The 7,462-nt window shown below is 40.4% G+C and overlaps 1 non-coding gene across 1 annotated transcript; it reads left to right on the plus strand.

Annotated features, from left to right (window-relative positions):
• The first annotated feature begins 6,023 nt into the window (after positions 1-6,023).
• Positions 6,024-6,095, plus strand: TRNAT-GGU (transfer RNA threonine (anticodon GGU)). Its single transcript has one exon. It is a non-coding gene; the product is annotated as a tRNA-Thr (tRNA).
• The last annotated feature ends 1,367 nt before the right edge of the window (positions 6,096-7,462 follow it).

The raw sequence follows: 7,462 nt of genomic DNA on the forward strand, positions 1-7,462 counted from the left end.
CAGCACGTAAAGCTTCTTTTCCGACTGCGCGCGTTCCCCTGCTTAGATAAGGAAGACTTTTCTAAATAATCCTCCGAGAAAACTTTCGATCCCATGACCACGTTGATAGGCTGAACCGACGAAAATTCGAGGAATTCCTCCTCCTTTACCTCCACCACCGTTCTGCATTTCGTAACACTCGTCGTATTCCATGCAGGATTAGTTTTTTCTCAAAGCTCCGTAGACTTTCCATCGCAAATGGTAATTAACGGACACGTCTAAAGTGTAATGTCACTATCAGCGTTCCGGATACGAATGGTATTTTTTCTCCACGATGATCTTTTATCTATTTTAATTTTACGAAATTTCGTTTGACACAGTGGAATATATTGCAGAGTGGAGAAATATTTTACCAGATTCGTCCCGTACGTGTAATTACAGCCGGGTATTTCGACTGGAATGATTCGAAGAAGCGGACTTTGCCTATCGCCGGTTAAGGCTCGCAAATATCGCAATAAACGTACATTTTATCGGGGATACCGTGCCATAGACTACAGGATTCTATAGTCTAGGAAGATATAACGCGTCCTCCACCGCCGGCGATAAAACCGAGTTTGAAAAACGGAATTAAATCGTTGGAATTAGATAATTTGTGATGGTAAAAAAGGCTGGCATCATTGATGTTGATTTTCCCCAATATTTGAAAAATATTAGCAGGCAGATTTATATAATGAACGAGAGTGCAGTTTTCGTCACATTCGATGCTTATGAGGACATTACCTCCAGAGCCTTTTTGTAGTTCGAAAGTAAAATGCGAATCGACATATCTACACTCTCTATTAATCGCGTAGATAAGATTCTTTTTATTTTTATAAATACCTGGCCGTAAGTGTGATTCTTTCACCGTAAACTTATCAGCATTCTTCTCATCCTTTACACTCTTCAAATCGACAAATCTAATCTTATTATCGTTTTGACGTACGTGAAAAAGACTGGAGGGAAATTGAATCTCGCTAAGCACGACTTCCCATTCTCCGAATAAATGTATATTATGAGGTAATTGTGTGGTGAAAGAAGAGCATGTATTTCCTAGAAAATACTTCTTACTACTATTGCTCGAAAGAATCATGAAAAATTGTTCCTTCTCCATCTTGGAGAAAAGTTAAACTCGAAGCGGGAATCCAACTGTCGAATTTACTGGGATATCCTCGCCAGCCAACTAGCAGCTGTTTATTAGCATCGCGTCCTCTGCTCTTTATCACGCGTTCGACGATAAATTCTTCTTCCGCCAAATTTTTATCGACTTGTGCTAATTCTTGTTTATAAAAAATCCTATCGATGTGTTCTCCCGATAAATCACACAATTCGTACACACGGAGTCTTCGCCAATGGAGAACGCGACAAACTCGAAATATTTCCTCGCTCCACCGCGCTTCGTATCCTTTCTCGAAAGTAGCTTTTGCTCTACTGATACGAACGAGATCGTTAACATCGAATTTAGCCTTTCTATTACTTTTGGTGCCCCCTTTTTCTCCCCTCCTACGCCGTTCCATATTTTCGCGTGCGATGCGAGTATTTTCTCTCGTAACGGCCGCCGGTTGCATCCTGATGGACGAAGGACGAGTATGATTGTAAGTGCGCATATCTTGCAACACTTCGATGTAACGCCGCGTATTTTTATGCGTAAAATAGCGCCACATTCGCTCCTTCGATGTTCTATTGAAGCGTTCAATGACGGCAGCTTTAATGTCTGAATTGCGAGCTATTCGATAACATATGTCTCTTTCTTTCAGAAAATCTTGCATGATCGCACGATAAATTCTTGACCCTTATCGATTGTAAGTACTCAACCATCGCTTCTCGAGAGGATGTTTTGGAGGGCCCTTGTCACGCAATTACTCGTTTCTATCTCGTAACAGTTCTACCCAGATAAATTTACTAAGTATGTCGATAATCACAGCAGATAAAAAAATCCGTAGTTATAACTTTTGAGATTACGGAGTTCGATCAAATCGGTCTCCCACAAATCATCGATATTCGTCACGTTGTAACGTAATCGTGGAAATTTTCATCTCGACGGACGATGCAGCGTACGATGTACGCGTCTTGCGAGGCAACGAGCTACTTCTCTACATGAGAAATTCAGTTTAGTGGCACACGTCCGTTGCCGAATACCGCATAATGCGCAGGATCATAGTACAAATTTTTAAGCCTGGTCATTTCAATTCATTCCAATCGAGTAAACGTCTCTTTCTTGCCTATGGAGAATCTTTCATGGAGGTTATAGGGGTATCAAAAACGAGGCAAAAGAAACAATTCGTTCGCTCTTCTTCGATCTTGCGGTTTTGTCTCTTTCTCATGCATCGTACTCTCCTTCTCATCGTTGTCGTTGAAAGTATTTCGGTATTTTCGGAGTGGAACTCGCTCGTGGTGATAATAATATCTTGACAAATGTGGTTGTTAACAATTCCTTATTTCCTACAAGTACAGCCAAGGGGTATCGGCTTTACGAAAACGAGGCGAAAGAAACAATGCGTAGTTCGCTCGCTCTTCTTCACAGTTTTACATTTTTGTCCCTTTCTCGCGTGTCGTACTCTCCTCCTCGTCGTCAATGGCGTTGAAAGTTTTCTCGATACTTTCGGAGTGGAACTCGCTCGTGCTAATGATAATATCTCGACAAATGTGGCTAACAATTCCTTAATTCCTACGAGTACAGCCGGGGTGTTTGTCGTACGCAGTAATCGCGCAAACTGACCTTTTCCTATTGCTTTCATGGGTTTTCTTTCACGCATCGCATCGTTTATCAGTTCCGTGATATTCGAATCTTCTGTAACGTTACCGTCGATAGTCACGATTCCTTCCTCGTCTCAAATAATTCTCGCGGGTACTGCTTTATCAATTAAATGTTTCAAAAGTAAACGCGCCTTGGCACGAAAAATTTTCGGCACATTTTCTCATATTTTTTCGACGCTTTGCCGCTCGCGCTTACACAAAGAGTCGGCCCGTAGTATATTACTTACATACTCGCGGTTCCGCTACGTTTCTCTCCCGTGCATCTGAATTGTTCTCATCGACGGCGTTACGTGTCGAATATTCCTTTTGCGATTTATCAAAATGGAAATATCGTCAAAGTACTTCTTTATACAATTTCGATTTCTCACTTACATCGCGCGGGATGGGTGAATTAAGAATCCTGCTCATATCGGAATCGAGTTGTGACAAAGTCGTTCCGAGTGTTTGTACGGAATTTAAATTTTGTATCGTATATCGTCTCCGAATTCTGCCGCGTGGAATTTTCCCTCGTGTCTATTACCGATTGCTGATGTTGTCGGAAGCGGTGCTGCATTCTTTCGAGATTTTCCGTGGAAATCAAGACCATCTTCTTTGCCCTTTCCATAACTCAGTTTACCTGTTTCTTTCTTTTTCTCGCTCTCTATCTCTCTCTCTCTCTCTCTCTGACTATCCACCGATAATTTTCGAAAATAGAAACGATAGTATAAGTCCGATGAGATACGGTAAAAATCCGCCTCGTTGTAGTAATAGCCTTTTCTTACTTTTCCAATTACCGACTTTTCTCGCTATGCGACGCAAAGTTGTTTTATATTTGCTTAGACGATTTTTTCAGCGCATATGAGCAGAACGTTACCCTTAAGAGTATTAGCAATAGTATCTGCAAGTACGCACTTGCAGATATAACGAATAAATTTTTCGTCCGCCTGGCGTAAGAAAGAAACGCGCTGATTTTTGTTCAAATAACACAGCGCTTTGAGAAAACAGATATTTTTCTTACCGATCGAACGTTCTGTAGTTTTTCTCGCATTAACCGAAGACGTTCTCTTGTTCATCGCGAAGAAGTTGCGTGACTGTCGCGAGAGAATGCGAGTACAATACTTTTATACGAAACTTCCGGAAAAGGATCTGCGCGGTACGTAAACGTAGTTCGCCATATTATCGGGAAATATGCATGTGCGAAAACAATACTCTTCGGGAGTCGATTGTTTCAGATCGAGCAATAAATATCCGTGAGGTGGTTGAGACATGGTGTCGTGATACGCTTCCTCGAGGAACTTTGGATCGTTCAGACTTGACGAGCGAGATGACTTTGCGTGCGATCTCGTGGATTTTTGAAAAGTAATTCGCATTGAAAGATATATCGCGTTGTCCACGTCCCTGATGAAAGAGATTTTGCGTGATGAGAATTACGCTGAGATGCTTATGATGACTTCCCTTAGTAAACAGATCTACGCTTCGCTCGAGGACGATTCCCTCATAAAATCATCAATTATTATCAATTTCGCACGAGATGGATCGTTAGAATAATCTTCCGGACGTGGTAATCCCTCGTGAAATTCGATTGTGGAATCTCGAGTTTCGTATTGAAGCTGCTGATAAATATCCTGCCACTCGGCGTAATAAAACAAAATTCTCTCAAAACAGACATCTGACGTAACGGGTAAATGACGAAGAAATCTCTTTACAAAGATTGTTTTCCCGCATCCTGTCGGTCCGCACACGATCGACGTCCATGGATGTTTCCAGCGCACATCCATTTCGCGAAATGAATGTCTTGCGCGTCATACTTAGTTTAATAAACAATGGGATGGGACATTTGAGATTCTTGATTTTTTCTCAGAGAGATTTTTGAGATTTTTGAGACTAGTTTACTCGCGGAAGAGCCTCTCCGCGACGGGGGTGTGCTCGCGCCTCTTCGCGTAACGAGTTCACTCGACCGCGACAAGCCTCGCTCGTACGCTCGTGCGAGCGTTCACCGCGAGAGCACCGGCGCTAACGAGCTTGTACGCGGTGCTCCTCGAATGTTAAGTCGAAGAAACTTGCTCGCAGAAAAAGTGAATACTTACTTGTGTACGTAAAAATTTATTTTTTTCTTACAAAGTATTTTCTTACAAAGTATTTTATTCTCCATCAAAAATTCAAAATTTTTCTGTATAAAAAATTAATTTTAATAGAAAGTTATAATAATGGGGAAAAATTGGGAGTTTAAAAAATTTAATTTTACAAAAGGTATATTATACTTTTTTTACAATTAGAAAAATAAACATTTTTCTTATATTTTCTCTTAATAACTAAAAGTAAACACAAATTCACATTTTTAATTTTACAAAACGTTTTCTAATCGAAACTTTGAATAATAAACATTTTTCGAGTTACATTTTTCTCTTAAATTTAATAACTAAAATAAAATAAACTTAATTTTTACATAATTTTTATAAACATATACATATTTACATTCGCACGAAGATGGGGAAAATTCGAGCCTTAACCTAACTCAATTTTAAGTAAATATTATATCACGTAAAACCATACAGATAAGAAAGGCGATTGTCGATAAATCTACATTTTAATAAAACTAGAGCACGTGTTTTTACTTCGTTTCGCGTTATTATCTCGTGAAACGCGGTGCGAATTGCTTTAAATCGCAGATTTATCTCTTCTCTCTCCTCTCTTTCCTTTAATATCCATTTCCATTTAATAATAATAATAATAAATTATAAATACTGTTAAAAGTAAGCAGCCTCGAGTTTTCAAAATTTAATTTAATCCTCTTTATCTTACATATTTCATATTTGCGTCCGTCCGGTACGTATCATGTACGTGTAAAATCTCGGTCCGCCAGATACAAACGCCTCGATAAAGCTACCTATCCATAACTCTCGAGTTCGTTATATTCAGTTATATCACCCAAAAAATTACCTGTACGCGGTTCGTACTCGTTGGGATCACCGCTGCTCGTATATATATAAGAATCTGTATCATAATATAATACGCCGGTCTAATTTTTCCAAATATTCATATAATTTTAAACGCGCTTGTGCGTCGTGTACGCCGCTATCACTACATTAATTATTGGTGAAGGTACCGGTCGTGGGGATTCGAAAGAATACATGTATATATGTATATTGTAATATATATATATATATATATATATATATATATATATATATATATGTGTGTGTGTGTGTGTGTATCATTGTATTGTTGACGTGTTATTTTAAACACGTTATTTGCGATAAATATCATCACATGCCTCGGTAGTCGAAAGGATAAGATGCCTGCCCGGTAAGCAGGAGATCCAGGTTCGATTCCTGGCTGAGGTAGTATTTTTTCGCAAAATAATTACGAGTTTTCACGACTAGTTCGTGGTCGGGCCCCGCCGTGACGCACACCCTCCCTTCTTATTCGGGGGCTCGAGCCATGCTTGATGCAATCTCTTCTGTGCTCCAGGAGGATTATTTGTATATTTGCCAATGGCGTTGGAGGGTGTCGCCGCTGCAGTCCGACCTGCATCCATCGAGTGAGAGACCAATATCGCTCTGGAGTACCGGTCGTGGGGATTCGAAAGAATACATGTATATATATGTATATTGTAATATATATATATATATATATATATATATATATATATATATATATATGTGTGTATCATTGTATTGTTGACGTGTTATTCTAAACACGTTATTTGCGATAAATATCATCACATGCCTCGGTAGTCGAAAGGATAAGATGCCTACCCGGTAAGCAGGAGATCCAGGTTCGATTCCTGGCTGAGGTGGTATTTTTTCGCAAAATAATTACGAGTTTTCACGACTGGTTCGTGGTTGGGCCCCGCCGCACACCCTCTCTTCTTATTTGGGTGAAGGTACCACCGCTTCGCTCTTTAACCGCCATGAAACATGTATTACATCCTTGTTGACGAGCAATATGCCGATTATCTCGTGTTCAGGGCTTGACAACAATTCAGCGAAATGTTGAGAGATTCTTATTATTTCCGTATTCGGCAAGTTACTTCACTGACCGAATTTTCCCCAAAACGAATTGAGACAGAGTTTGGCGACGGAGCGTAAGCCGGAATTATGTACGATGTTGTTATTAAGAATGATACCTCCGGTTGCTTCATACTCCCTCAGGTAACGTTCTTTAGCAACATCGTCGTTCTCGCACTCGCTCGGCCACCCACTCGCCTCTTGCTTTAGCTGTAAAAAGGTGTTGATATACCCGGCAAACAATTCACCCTGTTGCGTTTCGGAATTATATCGCATGGATTTGTATTGCCAAATCTCATCTACCTGTGTCACGAGATATCCTTTTTCGATTGCTTTGCGTAATTCACAGGACACCCATGTGCCCTCGAATTCACGCTCTGCAGGATCGTCGTGAGAGCACGCATCGCGAGAAAATGTTTCACAGCACGACAAAGAGCGAATAATAATTTATCGCGTACGCGATACGGCAGTACCGGATGGAAAAGATCACGCGGAGGGAGTACTCGACAACGTACAAGACCCTCGACTGGACTGAAATTAAAATTTGGCGCAATTCCAATTAAACTATTGCATTCCTCGCCTACATAAATATCTGGATGACCGATTGGAAAAACTCCAGTCTTGAGTACGTACGGGTACAGAGAACATACGTCTACGTAGCGTATCTTCTTGGTACCCGAAACCTCTTATCGAGTCACAAT

This window comes from Pogonomyrmex barbatus, unplaced genomic scaffold (genome assembly GCF_055798465.1).
Source record: "Pogonomyrmex barbatus isolate J1 unplaced genomic scaffold, ASM5579846v1 scaffold24, whole genome shotgun sequence".
NCBI classification, from domain to species: Eukaryota; Metazoa; Arthropoda; class Insecta; order Hymenoptera; family Formicidae; genus Pogonomyrmex; species Pogonomyrmex barbatus.